We start from the raw sequence: 19,829 nt of genomic DNA, 5'->3' as shown, positions 1-19,829 counted from the left end.
GAAATTCTAATTATCATTGTTGGCCTTGATTCCTATGCTACTCAGATCCTATTCAGAAAGCCTGTACTTGTATCTTTAGGTTCAAGTTTATTCCCTAGTGTCTCCTCTATTAGATTCAGGGTATCAGGTCTTATGTTAAGGTAGCTAATCCATTTAGAGTTGAGTTTTGAACTGGGTGAGAGATAGGAATCTAGTTTCATTCTTCTAAGCTGTCCAGTTAGGCTGACACCATTTGTTGAAGAGGATGTCTCTTTCTCCAATGTGTATTTTTAGCCTCCTTATCAAAACTCAGGTAGCTCTAAGATTATGAGATAATATGGAGGCTTTCAAATCCATTTATCAATAATTTTGTTTTATGCCAGTACCATGCAGTTTTTATTAGAGCTTTGTAATATAACTTAGAATTTGAAATCATGGCACCTCCAGTAGATTTTTAAAAATATTATTATGGGGCTGGAGTGATGACTCAGTTGTTAATATCACTGACTGCTCTTCCAGAAGTCCTGAGTTCAATTCCCAGCAACCACATGGTGGCTCATAACCATCTGTAATGGGATCTGATGCTCTCTTCTGGTAAGTCTGAAGACAGCTATAGTGTACTCATATACATAAAATAAATAAATCTTATAAAATATTATTATGGATTTTTAAAAGATCTTTTGTGCTTCCATATGAAATGTATGATTATTATTCCATTTCTGTGAGTAATTGCACTACAATGCTGTTGAACCTGTGGACTGATTTTGGTAGACTCTCTATTTCACAATAGTAATTCTATCAAATTATGAGTAACAGAAGCCTTTCTATATTCTTTCTGTCTTCAATTTATTTTCAACTCTCTTAAAAATTTTCTTGTATACACCTCTCAATCCCTTGCTTGGAAATAGTAAAATGATGGATTCTAATTTCTAATCCATTCTGTATTTCTTTACTGGAGGATTAATACTATAAATATGAAGATATTGAACAATGTGGTTTTCCTGTCATTTTGTTGTTTTATGATTGATTTTTAGATTTCCTTTGATTAACTAAATTATTAATTAAATTCTTTATTCCAAGTACATTTATAGGTATGTTTATCCTTATCTTCTGCCCAATTAATTCCTTCTACTGTCTTCAGGAGAACTGGTTCAGTGCTATGAAATCAATGCCTGAAATCTGTTTTTATTATATAAAATTTCCCTTTCTTTTTCAATTAGGACTGATATTTTTGCTGGGTATAGTAGTACAGCCTCTTATTTGTGGTCTTTCATAATGGGTAGAAAATAAGTTCAAATCTCTTGCTTTTAAAATTCCCAGTGAAAAATTAGCTGTCACTCTAATGGGCTTACTTTATACATGGCTTGGTCTCTCCTACAACTTTCAACAGCCTTTCTTTGTTCTATATACTTAAGTGTTTTGACTATTATATCTAATGGAAAGTTTCTTTTGGGTCCAATCTATTTGGTATTCTGTATGCTTACATATTTTACCTTGATAGGCATCTCTTTCCTTGGATTTGGGAAATTTTGTTCTCTTACTTTGTTGAAATTATTTTCTGTGCCTTGACCTGGGTTTGCCCTTCTATACCTATAATTAGTAGGTTTTGTCTTTCTACAGTGTTGCGGAGTTCTTGTGTGTTTTATTTATTTTTTGATTCATTTTAAATTGATGTAACATTTTCTTTGACTGAATGATCCAATTTTTCTACCTTGTATAAAAGATCTGATATTCTCTCTTTCACTTATTCCATTCTACTACTGAGGCTTTCCTCTGAGCTTTTTATTTGACTTTATAATTTTTCTTCCTATATTTTGTTTCACTCTGCCTTTTCTTTGATATTCTAATTATTAAATTCCATTTTCATATCTTGAATTATCCTACACACACACACACACACACACACACACACACACACACACACACAAACATAGTTATTACTATTATTTTGAAATCTTTGTCTTCTAGCTCATCTAAGTTGCTTTCCTCAGGTAGTACTATATTTTAGAGGGGAAATGTTATCTTGGATATTCATGTTGTTTGTGGTTTTCTGATGGGATGAAGCCTTGTGGAGTGCGGTCATTGGGATTGTTTGCTGGTATGGATTTCTGGTCCCTCCTGTGTTGAGTGAGTATTTGGATCTGTTTCTTATCCTCACTTGTCAAATTGTAGAGCAGCTCGATGGGGCTTATAACTCAGTCTTGGTACAACCCAGTGTTGTTTGAATTTGGTATCAGAAGTGATCGAGGGACAAAGCAACACCTCTATTTTGAGGAGCAAAGCTTCTTTTGGAGTCAAAATATTCTCACAGCCTAACCTCAGGAGTTAGAGGAAGTATACATGACTCACTTCAGATGGCAGAAATAACTAGAACTGAGGCAGGAATATGGCAACCCTACACAGAAAATGAAAATGGCCAATAGGTGGGGTATGTGGTCCTCGGGCAGTCTTTCTGGAACTGGTCAGAGGGTTGTGGATTCTATAAAAAGTGGGGCCTTGTTGGATGAAGCAGATCATTAGGGACAAGCCTTGATGTCTCTTTATTTTTAGCTCACTTCCTGTCTACTGGATACAGTATGAGCAGCTACTCGATGCTCGTGGTGCCTTCTTGGCCCGCATGTTCTGAATCCTTTCAGACTATAAGCAAAAATACATCCTGACCTTCTAAACTTACTTCTTGTTAAGTATTTTGTCACAACAAAAAGAAAGATAATGAATACGTTAAGATAATAAGCATTTGTTTATTCAATTTCTTGAACTTGCTTCAAGTCATAGAGACTTGTTTGACCAACCACAATCAGAGAGAAACAGTAAATAAGCATCTTAAATCTTTCTAATAAACCAGCCAATTGTACTCCTGTGGGAATTTTGTAAGACACAGGGAGGGAACTCAGACACACCCTGTGCCAGTTCCCATGAAGTGGAAAACGGACATCACAGAAGAAAAAGCCATAGCTTCAGGGTAGTCACTTCTTCTTGATGCCAGCTTGATTGAACATAATTTTCACTTTCTGTGAAGAGACTTAGATCTTGGCATTGTCACCCAAAGACCACACCAAAAATTTATAACTGAATATTGAAGCAAAGAGGGGGGAAATTATACAGACAGCTTTCAAACAAATATGTTCATTCTTCATACATCCCATGTTACCCAGACCCACGACTTACTGATGCTGGAACACACCCAAGAATGTGACCCTTTTTTTTTTCCTTTGGGGGATTTCTGGGTAAAAGCAATTTGTTAAAATCTGCCCTTTTCCAGAAGTTTTTAAATGTGAAGATATCAAGCCAAGAATGAGTCTTTCTTGAACTCAAATTTTATAGTTAAATATGAACTTTAAAGTTCTGGTCTTTTGTAGCACCCAGTACTGCTTCATTTGCTTATCTTTATGATGATTTGTATATCATAGAACAATTCATAATGAGCTAAAATTGTTAATTTTAGTAGCATGATACATATTTTCTTTTGTGTTGAATAGAAATCCAAACTTTGATAACAAACACCATTATCACGGTAATGCTCTTTTTATAATATAAATATTTATTACTTGAGTTGTTATTGAGTTGTTTGTTATACTTCCATGAAGTACTACAGCATTGTTTAAAGTAGACTTGGGACAGTGCTCATTGTTTACATGATAAACTCTAGAGTAACCACTTAATTATTTTTAAAAGAAGAAACATAGCTGGTATTCTTAGGAGAGGTGCATAATCATATAATACTAACACACCAAACTTCAAATTAATCACGTATCTTCAGTAGCTTAAGAAATAAGTAAACTTATAGTAGGTCTGTGGGATGAGAAGTTATTCACAAAGTAAAAGAAAGAAATTGTCATCCAAGAAAAGATATGACTAAGGTACTGGATTGCCCAAAGAAGCTAATTTGAAAAGGCTGTATACTATGCAAACACCACTGAGCCAGATTGTTGGGGATGTATGCCTGCAGTCAGAGGTAGGCAGATCTCTTGTAAGTTCAAGGCTAGCCTGATCTGCATCATGAATTGCAGATAGCAAAGGCTACACAAGGAAACCCTATCTCAGGAAAAAATAACAAACAAGCAAACAAATAACAAAACTGCATTACACTCTGAGTAAGGCAGCATTAAGGAGACAGATTATCAAAACACTGGTCACTGGGGTTAGGAGAGAACACTAGTGGAATATGTGCAATGTATAGGAATTTTCGGGAAGTAACATAATTTTGTTTATTCTTCCAATAGTAAGTGCATTTGTCAAAGCTGATGCAAGATATCACACCCAGAGTGAGTCTACCATATTCTGTGAAGTTAGGATGACAATAACGACCCGTGTGTAGGTTCCTTCTTTACAATAACCTTTTGCTCTGATAGGAGGAACTGCTAATGGGGAGGCAGGAACCTCATGAGAATTACCTTTGCTTTCTGAACAGTTTTTGTTGGGAGCCTAAAGGACACTACAAGATAGTTTGCTAATTGTTTTTAATCACAATAATCTGAAGTTTTCAAAATATCAAAGACTAAGAAATGAATGAGACTGAAAGAAAAGAAGGGACATTAACAACCAAGAGCAATAAGGTTGTGAATTTGGTTTTTGTTAGGGAAAAAAGGTTGTTTCAGAATGTTGAATGGATTCTAAGAGCTAAGTTGGTATAATGAATCTATGTGGAATGAAAGCCTTGTAACTGCCCTCCAGGTGCTACAATTGAGCCCTGTCCCAGCCCTAAGTGAGAATTTAGGTATATTGTAAGGGAAATATAACAGAAGAGCCTTTAGATTGTATTAAATGTCATACTAAGTATAAGATGGCTCACACTAAACACATAGGGACTAAGGACTCACGCTTGCATAATGGAGAACACAAACAAATGACAGGAGGGTCAGGACTGTGCTGCTTGCTTTTACCAAAGGTGGGAAAGAGATTTAGGTTGAGGTAGAACAGTCAAGTGGGTGGGGCTTCAGGGTTTCCTTATCTGCTTTAGAGGATGTTTGCTTAACATGATTTATTAAATGACCTTTTTATTTTTGTTTTTTCTTTATTGAAAAGGGAAGTAAAAACACTTAATGATAAAACTAAAGATTTACATGGCAAATATTTCAGATAAAATAGAATAGATACATAGAACACGTTAAAATTGACAATTTTCATGGAAAATTAAAGAGTAAAGGCATATACATACACCATTGCTAAATTAATTGAAATATGAAATAGAAACATTTTATGATAGAATTGAAGATTTACATGAAAAAATATTTCCGATAAAATTGTAGAAAAATGTAGAAATACATGTTAGAACTGAAGATTATCATGGAAATTATACAGATAAAATGATAGGCATAAAGATAATTCTAAGTTGATTGAAGGTGGAATTATAAACATTTTCAGATAAAACTGAAGATTTACATGTAAAATATTTCTGGAAAAATTCAAGAAATATATAGACAAACACGTTAAAATTGACAAATGGAAAATTTTGCATATAAAATGGTAGATATAAAAACTCTAAATTAATTGAAGGTGGAATTAGAAACATTTGCGATAAAATCAAAGATTTACATTGCAAACGTTTCTGATAAAATAGAGGAAATATATAGAAAGACATATTAAAATTGAACATTATCATGAGAAATACTACAGATAAAATGGTAGACATAAAAAACTACTAAATTAATTAAAAGGGTAATTACAAACATTTTCTGATAAAATGGAAGATTTACATGAGAAATATTTCTGTTCATCTATTTCTTTTTATTGGGGAGTTGAGCCCATTGTTGTTAAGAGATATTAAGCAATAGTGATTATTGCTTTCTGTTATTTTTGATGTTATTCCTATGTTTGCGTTTTTATGTTTCTTCTTATCTTTCTACAATTTTATCAGAAATATTTTCCATGTAAATCTTCAATTCTATCATAAAATGTTTCTGCTTCCTTTTTCAATTAATTTAGCAATGTTTTTTTATGTCTACCTACTTTAGAGGATGTTTGCTTAACATGATTTATTAAATGACTTTTTATTTTGTGATTTTTTTCTGCAATCTTATCTTATTTTTAAATAAATAATTGAAACAGTCAATTTATGATGAGATTGTATGGAAAGGAGGAAATCATTGGAGGTATCAACAAAATCTGCAATATAATGGAAGCCAATATAATGGAAACGTTGTGAAGAAGAAGACAGAGAAGAACAGAGAAAGTGAATGTAAATGACTTTATTTTCTGAGTTTTTCCCATAAAGAGAATCACGGGGTGAGGGGAAAGGTGGTTGCTTGGTGGGTAGATGGAGTTGCTTTTCCTTTCCTTTCCTTTCCTTTCCTTTTTTTCTGTTATAAACTGAAGGGTATGATAGCCAGTTTGTATGCTGCTGCTGAAGTCTGTCTAAAGAAAAAACATGGTGAGCAGGCGGGGCAGCGGCGGCCGCAGCAGCAGCAGCAGCAGCAGCAGCAGCAGCAGCAGCAGCAGCAGCTGGTCCAGCAGAAGGGCCATCAGCAGTGGAACCAAGGTGACAGGGTCCAGGCAGGCCCTGCGCCCACTACCACTGACCTTTGCTGGTCAGTCGGGCTGCAAGGGGTGGCAGATTTACAGCATCTTTCACCCCACAGAAGCCACTTTAGAACTCTGACTCCTGCAACGAGAGTCTCTGATATTAAGCAAGAGTCGCCGTTTTGGATCTCGGGCACCAGAGAAATCAGACAGACTGAGGTACGCAAATATAACCCAAGGCCAACATCGCAGGGGTCTAAGTCCGACGGGCATTGGCCTGCACCCAGGCCCTGGGCTATTGGGGGGGCATCAGTGTGCCAACCCGGCCAGGAGGTTGTTTGCTCGGCCCAACATGCACCACCATTTTGACTATGGGACCCCAGGGAGTTCTAGCAGGTAAAGTCAGCTAAGAGTCATAGCCTGAGGCTAACATAGCTGGGGGGGGGGGAGGTCTAAGCTGGACAGGTCTTGGACTGCCCCCAGGCCCTGGGCTGCTCAGTGGGCCATCTGTGTGCCAACCCAGCCAGAAGGTTGTTAGCCCATCAGACTCTCCTGGCACTTTCAGGGAGTATGCACACACTCCACCATCCTGGCCACCTGACAGAACCAATTAACAGTCATAGCCCAAGGGGAATTTTGCTTGGGCCTTAGCCTGCCAGACTTTTGCCTAGACTCAGGGCCTCAGCAGCTAGGCTAACCTTGTGTGCACCAACCTGGTTGGGAGACCGGCTGCCAAGAAGAGTGAACAGCACTCGGAAAAGGTCTCACAGCATACACCATCAGCACTCCCTGAAGGAGCAAACAGGCACCGCCTGGTTCACACAGAAAATCTGGGGCATGGCACACTAGGGCTCCAAGGGCATCCAAGAGGAGGACAGCACATCAGCAATCTGTAACAGGGGAAACCTAGCCATCCAGTGTTACAGAAATAGCCCTACAGCCTCACAGGAGGCACAAACACCAATGGTCTGAGGAAACTAGCCAGAGTAGAAATTCTAATATCAGATAAAATTGACTTTCAACCTAAAGTCATCAAAAGAGATACAGAAGAACACTTCTTGCTAGTCAAAGGAAAAATCCACCAAGAAGAGCTTTCAATTCTGAACATCTATGCGCCAAATGCAAGGGCACCCTCATTCATAAAAGAAACTTTACTAAAGCTCAAAGCACACATTTCATCTAACACAAGAATTGTGGGTGACTTCAACATTCCATTCTCCTCAATGGACCGATCAGGAAAACAGAAACTAAACAGGGAAACAATAAAACTAATTGAAGCTTTGGACCAATTAGACTTGACTGATATTTATAGAACATTTCACCCTAAAACAAAAGATTATACCTTTTCCTCAGCACCTCAGGGTACCTTCTCCAAAATCAACAAGACAGACCTCAACAAATATAAAAAGATTGAACTAATCCCATGCCTCCTATGGGATCACTATAGAGTAAGAGTGGTCTTCAATAGCAACAAAAACAATAGAAAGCCCACATACACATGGAGGCTGAACAATAGTCTACTCAATGACACCTTGACCAAAGAAGAAATAAAGAAAGAAATCAGAGACTTTTTAGAATTTAATGAAAATGACCGCACAACATACCCAAATCTTTGGGACACAATGAAAGCAGTGCTAAGAGGAAAACTCATAGCCCTGAATGCCTCCAAAAAGAAAATGGAGAGTGCATACACTAGCAGCTTAACGACACACCTGAAAGCCCTGGAACAAAAAGAAGCCAATTGACCCAAGAGGAGTAGAAGACAGAAAATCATCAAACTCAGGGCTGAAATCAATCAAGTGGAAACAAAGAGAACCATACAAAGAATTAACGAATCCAGGAGCTGATTGTTTGAGAAAATCAACAAGATAGATAAACCCTTAGTCAGACTGACCAAAGGGCACAGAGAAAGTATCCAAATTAACAAAATTAGAAATGAAAAGGGGGATATAACAACAGAAACTGAGGAAATTCAAAAAATCTTCAGATCCTACTACAAAAGCCTATACTCAACACAACTGGAGAATCTGGAGGAAATGGACAATTTCCTAGACAGATACCAAATACCAAAATAAATCAGGACCAAATAGATAATCTAAACAGTCCCATAACCCCCATAGAAATAGAAGGGGTCATAGAAAGCCTTCCAACCAAAAAAAAAAAAAAAAAAAAAAAAAAAAAAAAAAAAAAAGCCCAGAACCAGATGGCTTCAGTGCAGAATTCTATCAGACCTTCAAAGAAGACCTAACACCAATACTCTTCAAGCTATTCCACAAAATAGAAACAGAAGGAACACTACCCAATTCCTTCTACGAAGCCACAATTACGCTGATATCAAAACCACACAAAGATCCAACAAAGAAAGAGAACTTCAGACCAATTTCCCTTATGAACATTGATGCAAAAATACTCAATAAAATTCTTGCCAACCAAATCCAAGAACACATCAAAACGATCATCCACCATGATCAAGTAGGCTTTATCCCAGGGATGCAGGGTTGGTTCAATATACGGAAATCCATCAATGCAATCCACTACATAAACAAACTCAAAGAAAAAAACACATGGTCATTTCATTGGATGCTGAAAAAGCATTTGACAAAATTCAGCATCCTTTCATGCTTAAAGTCATGGAAAGAACAGGAAATCAAGGCCCATACCTAAACATAGTAAAAGCAATATACAGCAAACTGGTAGCCAGCATCAAACTAAATGGAGAGAAACTTGAAGCAATCTCACTAAAATCAGGGACTAGACAGGGCTGTCCCCTTTCTCCTTATGTTTTCAATATTGTACTTGAGGTACTAACTCGGGCAATTAGAGAACATAAGGAAGTCAAAGGGATACAAACTTGAAAGGAAGAAGTCAAACTATCATTATTTGCAGATGATATGATAGTTTACCTAAGTGACCCAAAAAACTCCACTAGAGAACTCCTACAGCTGATAAACAACTTCAGCAAAGTGGCAGGATATAAAATCAACTCAAGCAAATCAGTAGCCTTCCTATACTCAAAGGATAAGCAGGCTGAGAAAGAAATTAGGGAAATGACACACTTCACAATAGCTACAAGCAGTATAAAGTACCTTGGGGTGACTCTTACCAAACAGGAGAAAGATCTGTATGACAAGAACTTCAAGACTCTGAAGAAGGAAATGGAAAAGACCTCAAAAACTGGAAAAACCTCCCATGCTCATGGATCGGCAGGATTAATATAGTTAAAATGGCCATTTTGCCAAAAGCAATATACAGAGTCAACGCAATACCCATCAAAATCCCAACTCAATTCTTCATAGAATTAGAAAGAGCAATTCTCAAATTCATCTGGAATAACAAAAAATCCCAGGATAGGTAAAACTATTCTCAACAACAAAAGAAATTTTGGGGGAATCAGTATCCCTGACCTCAAGCAATACTACAGAGCAATAGTGTTAAAAACTGCATGGTATTGATACAGTGACAGGCAGGCAGATCAATGGAACCGGATTGAAGATCCAGAAATGAACCCACACACCTATGGCCACTTGATCCTCGACAAAGGGGATGAAAACATCCAATGGAAAAAAGATAGCCTTTTCAACAAATGGTGCTGGTTCAACTGGAGGTCAGCATGCAGAAGAATGCGAATTGATCCATCCTTGTCTCCTTGTACTAAGCTCAACTCCAAATGGATCAAGGACCTCCACATAAAGCCAGACACTTTGAAGCTAATAGAAAAGAAACTGGAGAAGACCCTTGAGGACATCGGTACAGGGGGAAAGTTCCTGAACAGAACACCAATAGCATATGCTCTAAGATCAAGAATTGACAAATGGGACCTCTTAAAATTACAAAGTTTCTGTAAAGCAAAGGACACCATAAAAAGGACAAATCGGCAACCAACAAATTGGGAAAAGATCTTCACCAACCCTACTTCAGACAGAGGGCTAATATCCAATATATACAAAGAACTCAAAAAGTTAGACCCCAGAAAACCAAATAACCCTATTAAAAAATGGGGTGCAGAATTAAACAAAGAATTCTCACCTGAAGATCTTCAGATGGCGGAGAAACATCTTAAAAAATGCTCTACTTCATTAGCCATCAGGGAAATGTAAATCAAAACAACCCTGAGATTTCACCTTACACCAGTCAGAACGGCTAAGATTAAACACTCAGGAGACAGCAGGTATTGGCAAGGATGTGGAAAAGAGGAACACTCCTCCACTGCTGGTGGGGTTGCAAATTGATACAACCACTCTGGAAATCAGTCTGGTTGTTCCTCAGAAAACTGGGCACATCACTTCTGAAAGATCCTGCTATACCACTCCTGGTCATATACCCAGAGGATTCCCCAGCAGGTAATAAGGATATATGTTCCACTATGTTCATATCAGCTCTATTTTTAATAGTCAGAAGCTGGAAAGAACCCAGGTATTCCTCAACAGAAGAATGGATGGAAAAAATGTGGTATATATACACAATAAAGTACTATTCAGCCATTAGAAACAATGAATTCATGAAATTCTTAGGCAAATGGATGGAGCAGGAGAACATCATACTAAGTGAGGTAACCCAGTCTCAAAAGATCAATCATGGTATGCACTCACTAATAAGTGGATATTAGCCTGGAAAACTGGAATACCCAAAACATAATCCACACATCAAATGAGGTACAAGAAGAATGGAGGAGTAGTCCCTGGTTCTGGAAAGACTCAGTGTAGCAGTGTAAGGCAAAACCAGAACAGGGAAGTGGGAAGGGTTGGGTGGGAGAGCAGGGGGAGGGAAGTGAGCTTATGTGACTTTCGGGGAGTAGGGGGCCAGGATGGGGAAATCATTTGCAATGTAAATAAAAAATATGTTGAATAAAAAAAAAGAAAAGAAAAAGAAAAAGAAAAAACATAGCTTTGCAGGGGTGAGCCTGTGTAGAGGCAATAGTGAGGTTCTTTTATAAAAGTGGGGTGGCCGTAGACTCCAGGTTGGATATGGAGAGACAAAAAATATGATTTATTGTCTGTAGTCATGATTTTTAGGGAACCATGATCGGATATGCCTAAAAAATGAGGTGGATCTTCTCTAGGAAGGGGATTCAACATAGGGATGGAAAGATAGTAAAGGCTGTGTATACTTAGATCAGTGATTCTTAACCTTCCTAATGCTTCAACCCTTTAATACAGTGTCTCCTGTTGTGCTGTCCTTGTAAAATGATTTTAACTATTTTATAAATGTAATGTTGTTACTGTTATGAATCATAATGTAAATATCTGTGTTTCCCGGTGGTCTTAAGTGACCGTTGTCAAAGAGTTATTCCATACCCAAAGGGATTGAAACCCACAGGTTAAGCACAGATGGCTTAGAGACCTGAGTCTTCACAAAGATCTGTGTATGTGAGCGTGCCATGCAGAATGTGGGGAGAGGTCCTGCATGTGCAGGGCTCTTGCAGCAGGTAGGAGATGAATGGCGTCCACATATCTGCAGATGAAGCAAGCTGACCAGGTCTCTTGAAAAGCACAGGTGTGGGGAGTCATCCTTGAGCACCAACCCTCGTCTGCTCTCACTGCTTGGCAGTCTGTTGAGTCCAGTGACTTAGCCACATCTTGGAAAAAAAGAAAGGACGAAATCTCAAATTAGCTAAAAGTAAGTGTCACTTTTACAAGGTAAAAATTGTTCCACTTTGCACTAATATAGAAAATAAACATATTTGTTGGACATTTGAATTGTAAGAGGAAATCTTAATCCGTGATATGTGCTCAGTAACTTCTAATGGAGGCATTTAATATTTTATATCACCAATTTAATAAAAAAATATAAATTTATACATATTCAGTAGTTACCAGTTACATGTAGAACTTTTTATTATTACACATTTATTTTAAAGGGAGTAAAATAAAAACTAAAGGCAAAATACATTTGACTACCACATACAGAATTTGTGGCAAATTTAAATAGAAAATATTTTTCAATTGTTTTATAAAAAGTAAGATTTCTATCGACTAATCAACTTCTTTATCCTCAGACATTTGAATGGCAAGAGTTGTTTGTTAGTCAGAACACTTAGTTGGGTAAAAATGCTTAAAATACGCTCAGATCTAATCAAATTGAAACACTTTAACTTTTATAATTGTTTTTCATAGACATAGTTTTTACTAAGTATTTTGGCTCAAAGGTGAATTGAGAAAAAAACAGAAATAATCAAGTAAACGTCCATTTCATTTATCATTAATACCAAGTACAGACATCAATGGGCCAGTCTCAACACAGCTACCAATATGGTTAACCAGACAGCACTCTTTGAGATGAAATAAACATGATGTGAAGAAAGCCCTGGAATATTTACAAATGTCAAGAATGACTCAGTACTCTAAGGTCTCAGACAGGCTAAAAGTGTTCCCTCTGATCACTGGAGAAGGCTTCACAGACATGAAGAACTTTGGCCAGGCCTACAGAGATGTAAGTCAGCATCCAAGAGCAGAGTGGGCATTCCAAATGAGAAGATGGTCAGGAGGAGCCAGGGCTGCTTCAGACATGTGCAGTGTGTCATTCATCTCAAGCTACTCCACAGACACATACTGTTGATTATTCTGCTCCTCCTGTTGCAACCAACACAGAGTACACACACAAATTCATGTAATGGGGCCTGTTTTACTTTGAGTGAATACATCTGCTCTTAAATGCCTCCCACCCTACGTGATCATTCTTTCTGTAGAAATTGCTGTTTTTCACAGTCTTTTCAACCTGCATGGTGGAACAGAGTAGGAATATGGGAAAAAATGAATCAAATATTGTTCCATACCTCTGCCCATGACTTTAAGACTTTCACAGCTCTGGCTCCCTAAGGAGAACAAAGGAAACTCACTAGACTATGTTCTGTAGTGCAAGACAGCAGAGGGTGCTATGGGATCAAGAAGGGGCCATGGCTATGTGTGAAGAGGTCAGGGTTCATGAGGAACTTTCTGGACAAATAATTCATGAAGAAGGTTTAAGCTATATAGTGAAGTTTTCAGTTGTTGCAAGCTGAGGAAATACTGGCGACAAGAGTGTGCATGATGAGTCATTGGTACAAGCTATAAAGCCACACTGACTTTGCATTCCTTGATTATGAAAGAAAAGGTAGAGAAGACAAGTAGGAAGGAGGTTGATAGCTGTACTTTTGTTTCCTACAATGGAGTGTAATTGTATCGGAGGCAATGCGTTGCTGCTGGAAAGTTTCTCACAACAGAGTACTGCATTGAATTCAGAAGGACTCAAATTTGGCTTAGTGAAGGATAAGTGTAAGAAAGGAGATAGTAATATAAATCATACTTTGTAATATTTATCAGTTCCATTGAAGTACATTAGCTGAGATAAAGAACAAAGGGATTGTTAGAAAAGAGAGAGGGGACAAGATAGACAGAAAGCCTGGAAATCTCATTACTCCTGACCCCTGCATGGCTTACTACAAAATGACCCAGATTTCTTTCAGCGATGGAGTGAGGGATCACATAAATTTTTGTCCCTGATGAAAGCCATTATCAACAGCCACCACGATTATTGAGAAGGGCAAGTGCTCTGTGTAAATAACACGAATGTACAGTTGTCCTTCCTTTGTACACAGCAGAATTTATACCCATTGCTAAATATAAAACTTATATAATACATAGATTCTATCATCAAATGCTTGTCATGCTCTGCAATTGATAGCATAAAATCTTCCCAGGAGAAACTATATCAATTCCTGTTATACTACAGGGAATGTACGATGTATTTATCTGATTGAATAGTTGCATTTTAGGAGGACAAAAGTAACTCCGTTAGTGAGCAAGAGTCACTCAGGAAAGGCCCTGGTGATTAAGGGTTTGGAAATTCTCAGATTTCCTCCTCACACTTTCTTGCTATACTTGGCACAAATGTGAAGTGATTGAGTGTGTTTTGTGTGCAAATTAGGAAAATGTAAAGATGTAACACTCAATAAAATAACTCCAAAATGTTTTTCAACACAAGGAAAAGATTTTACATTAAATTTTAGTCTTCAGAGTAAAAGAAGACCACTCACTACAGTTAATTTTTAGTATACTCTGGGCATAAAAAAAAAATGTTCGCACAAAACAAATGGATTAAGAAGAAAAATGGTGATGTGGAAGATTTTCTTTACTTTAATTGTTCAGATTAGTTTCTTAGTGCAACTATTCTGAACAGTATTGAAACATTTCAGTTAGCTTCCACTAGTGTTTCATGCAGTATACTGAATGCCATAGGATCTCAAATGCACAAAAGAAAAATAAGGAGACAGGCTATCTAAGTGCTTGCTATTTTACAGGGTGGGGGATGCAACCATTTACTGATTCATGACAGATATAGTTCTAAATGGGGTTCTGAAGTATATGCCTGTCGTTGAGTGTTCCTTTCCTTTTTTGTATGTTTTCCAGAAAGAACACTGAGGTTGTACTTTGACAATAATTCCTATTCATTGTGGAGAGGTGGTTGACATTGAAAAACCCACATATCCAACTCCAGGCCTATTCTCATGCTTAACTCTTCAAGCCCCCTTCTAATGCCCCTGGCTGGAGCAAACCAGAGGCTCAGCAAAACTTGCAGAGAGTAGAAGAGTGAGAATTTAGGGGGATGGGGTTGTTGGTCCTAACATAAGCAATGTCATGGTCTCATGAGGAATTGAGTCCACAGAGATTAATAAAATTGTCAATGCGCCACCAGGCCAATCCATATAAAAGAGGAACAGTCACTAGTGTTTGCCTTGATTTTCTTTTGAGTTTTATTTTTTTAATTAAAAATCAGGAATGACCACAGCACATGTACAGTCTAATCATCTCATTTACTTCTATAATAATTCCCCAGTACCCTTTCTCAACTTCCCTGCACAAATGGGAACCTGAATCCTTCATGTCTCTGAAAATGCTAGTAAGAGTTTTAGGTCAAGCAAGCCATCTGCTTTCTGTTGATATGATAAACACCATGATGAAAAGCAATGTGGAGTGGAAGGTATTTATTTGACTTACACTTCCATACCATAGTACATTGTGAAATGAGGTCAGGACAAGGACATGGAGGCAGGACCTAAAGCAGAGACCATGTAAAGAAGAATACTGCTTGCTGGCTTGTTCATCATGGTTTGTTCAGCCTCCTTTCTTACACAACCCAGGACATAGCCCTGCCCAAGGGCGGATCCACCACTAATTGACTGAGCCATCCCACATCAATCATTAGTCAAGGAAATGTGCCATAGATTTGCATCAAAATCAATCTGAAGGGAAATTTATGGGTTTTCCCAAATGACCTTTGCTTATGTCAAACTCACAAAAACCTAACAGGCTTAATCACTTAAAAGATACTTTCTTAACACAGTAGTCCCACTCTTCATAATTGCTAACATGTATACACAAATGTGTGTACATTTACCCATATATAAAATGACTATTAATATATATATATGTATATATAAGTATGTATATATTTGAATCAATTAAGTATACATTTACATTTGTAATAATCCTTTCCAACATAGCCCTAGGATAGAATGAACATTCAACAAATAATTAATTGGACAAAAACTATTAGAATAGTTGTTACAAGAAAATTAACCAAATCACTATCTCCCCTGAATTCTACAAATAACTCATTAGACTTGGTGAGTATATATCTGATCTATTATCTATCTATCTATCTATCTATCTATCTACCTACCTACTTAACTACTTAACTACCTATCATCTATTTGCTATGTTTTATCTATCTCTATCATCTGTGTCTATCTCCCTCTATTATCTATCAATCTATTTACATATCATCTATTACCTATCTCTTTATCTCTCTATCATCTATTTATCTAATCTTTCTATCATCTATCTATCACCTATCTTCATCTATCTCTCTATGATCTATCTTCTATCATCTGGCTATCTAGATATGCCCACCTATCAACGTATTTTTATGTATCTATCAATTATTTATTTATATATATGGTTTTATTACAATAAGCATGTATTTATCCATCATCTATATATCTTTGTAACATCTATCTCTATATGATTTTGGAACAATAAACATATTTTCAGCTTAAAATATTTGTAAAAGGAAATGCATCCCTTTTCAAAATATCAATGGTTACAAACTTAAGTTGCTAGAAATTCTTTTAGTTTTGTTTTTATGACCTCTCCCTTTCTAGTGGGAGGTGAATCTTAGACTTTTATACATGCTTGCACTATTAGATAAGCACACATGGTGCGCTTGGAGATTTGATTTATTCTGCATTGAGGTCACAAAATAGGTGGAGCAATAAAATATTAACAGAAAAATATAAGTGATTGCAATATTAAGAAAGAAAATAAAAATATCAAAGCTCAGGTATTTTTCATGGCCACAGATGTATGATCTTCTTTATTAAAAACTATTTCCAATGATTCACTAAGGAAATACATTATATGATTTTGTTCCCTCTGTGCTTTCACATAAAAGGAAAAGTATAAATGCTTCAAAAATCCCTTGGACTGATCTTGGCCACAGAGATGTAGATGAAATATTGTTAACAGGCAGTAAACCCCAGAAGACATTTATCTTTCAGGGCTTGTCTGAAGTGGCACTTCCCTCGGATGAATTTCTCAACACCTAGTTCTAATTTGTCTGACATCACTTCAACAAAAACAAGATGGTCATATCACTAAGTGTGTCAGGGAAAAGAGCAGCTTCAGAAAATCCAATTGTAATCCTTCTGGGTAGAATCTCCAGCTGGACCTGACAAGGAGTCACCCCAGGGTCAGGTGGAAGACAGTGGTTGATTCCAAGATGGCTTTGTTTGAGTCAAACGATCAGCCTCTCCTGTTTTATCTTGCAGCTTGTGGAGACGGTTTATGTTTCTCACGAGGGCAGCCAAATAATGCAGTGGTAACTCAAGCCTGTTCATCCTCTGGACACGGGGTGTGTTACATTATACTTCATGCTTCACCCAGAGGACCCAGAAGATGATGTAATTAGAAAATGCTCTGAGCTGCTCCTCAGCCAAGGTCCATTTTTCAGATTAGCATTGGAAACCTTACTGTTGAAATGTGTGTTCCGTCTAAGGCTTGATAGTAGAATTCAGAAAGTTACTTCTATTGCTCATGTGTGTGTGTGTGTGTGTGTGTGTGTGTCCCTCCTTCTTTCTGACTCTCTCTCCCTCTTTCTTTTTCTCTCTTTTCATGCACGTATGTGTTTTCTTGTATGGTGTCTCCATGTGAAGGTCATTATTTTCACGCTCCAACCTAACATTACTTCTGTGCCTCCATCTTGGGGATACCAGCTTTTCATGTCACTTTCAGTGAAAGTTGTGTAGCCCTTGGCACTGACTGCTAAGTACAAATGCCAGTATCATTTCTAAGCCTTTGACCATACTATTTATGTTTAGGAGTGATTCACTATGAAATTTACTACAAGAGAATTAAACCCTTTGTGGAGAGAAACATTTCCACAACCCAAGGCATTTCTCATGTAAATAAGAGAAAAAGTAAAATGAGACAAATAAAAACATATCTTAAGAAAATATTTATGTGACTAAATATTTTAGAGAAGTAAATTGTAATTCAATGTTTTTCCTTCTTTTGTTTAAGAAAGCATAGTGTCTTTAAAGGAAAATATAATAATTTACTATAGAAAATTTCAAAACAGAAAGCAGAAGTATTATTGCAGTTTATTAGAAAATGCAGGATCTGGAAGAAGCATTTAATTAAATTTACCTTGAATCTGATTTGTTACAATGGACAGTACTACATAAATATTGAATTAATTACCTTGAGTTTTCTAATAATAAAACATGGCAGGAAGAAGCCTATTTCTAGTGATCCACTTAGATATATTCTTATAATTTACCACAGACAAGTAGTAGCCAAGCCTCAGATCTACTCTCCTTGTAGACCCTTTTGCAAGGTGCAATCAGAAACCCACAGTGCATGTGAGGCAGCCCCTGTCATAAGGCTTTGACTCACTGTCTTTGAGTCAAGTCACACAGCTTAGTGGTCCTCTAACTAAATTGCTGTTTTGTTTTGTATTCTAATATGCACCAAGAATTACCCTTTTGGTTTTATTTGCTGATAAAACCTTTCTAAAACTTATACATTTATATTTAAAATAACTTTAAAAAATATGTTGCTTCATTTAATCAGCCAAATTAATGTTTTTTTGTGCTCAATAATGAGATTATGACCCAAAATTGACATATTGTATTGAGAGTTTTTCTATAAGTATATGACTGATTTTTAACTATGTAGGATTTCTATTCATACTAACTGAGCAATTCAGGATCTTTACATGCCAGAGACACTTCCTGTAAGGATCTCTAAAAGAGTAAGCAGTATAATAACAAAAAGAAAGAAATTAAATTTCTGGTGTAGGTGGGAAGCCACTCTGTTTTCCTGTTCCTCACCTCCATATTCCATCTGCATCAGTCACTTTTCTATTGCTGTAATAAACACCAAGACTAAGGCAACTTATAGAAGACAGGGTCTACTAGAACTTGGAGTTTTAGAAGGTTAGGGTCCATGTGACAGGAACAGCTGAGAGTTCACATCTTAAACCACGGGCCGGAAGCAGTGGGCACACTGGCGATGACACAAGACCAAAGCCCATACCCACTGGCACAACTTCTCCAACAAAGCCACACCTTCTAACCCTTCGCAAACAGTTTTTTCAACTAGGAAGCAAACATCCAAACATACCGGTCTATGGCAGCCACTTCCATTCAAACTACTACACCATCTAAAACATGACTTCTGTTTTTCAAATGTAATTATTGTATTCACTTAGCATGTAATATGTGTTTTACAGTGAGCCATTTGAGGTGCTCAGTATATACATATTTGAGTCTTATCCTGTAATTGATCGTATGATAAACATATCCTTTATCTTGATAGTTCCATGAATACTAATCACTTTCTGTCTCATTTAGAAGTTATAAAGATAACCTTGATACAAACAAAGTGAATGATTATCATATGAGGAAACACAAATGTATATATTATCCTGTCTGTTTTCCATGTCTCCAAAATTTCTACACAATAGGGGCAATTCATCTATGGTTCATAAAATATAGGTTTCAACATATCACGAGTGGGTCAGAGTTTACAAAGGTCAGGTGAATTAACAAGGGTGCCAGACACCAAAACACAGGCATCTCACCTGACCTCTTGTTTCTGCTGACTCAAGTAAAAGAATACAAAGACGTAAGTGTCAGTAACCTATTTGTACTACATCCATTCTTAATCTTCTCCTTTGAAGGTAAGTTAGCCACATTGTGAAAGCTATCTTTTCTATGACTCTATTCACAAAGGAACTTGTAGGATATGAAAAACAATGCCTTAGTTTACTTCTGTGTGATTCAATTCACCCAACTTTTATTGTAGATACAACAGGAAGCTATACCAACAGTTGGCATATACTGTTCAGATGTG

This window comes from Apodemus sylvaticus, chromosome 3, assembly GCF_947179515.1.
Source record: "Apodemus sylvaticus chromosome 3, mApoSyl1.1, whole genome shotgun sequence".
Lineage (NCBI taxonomy): Eukaryota > Metazoa > Chordata > Mammalia > Rodentia > Muridae > Apodemus > Apodemus sylvaticus.
Note: the sequence above shows the minus strand (reverse complement) of the source record.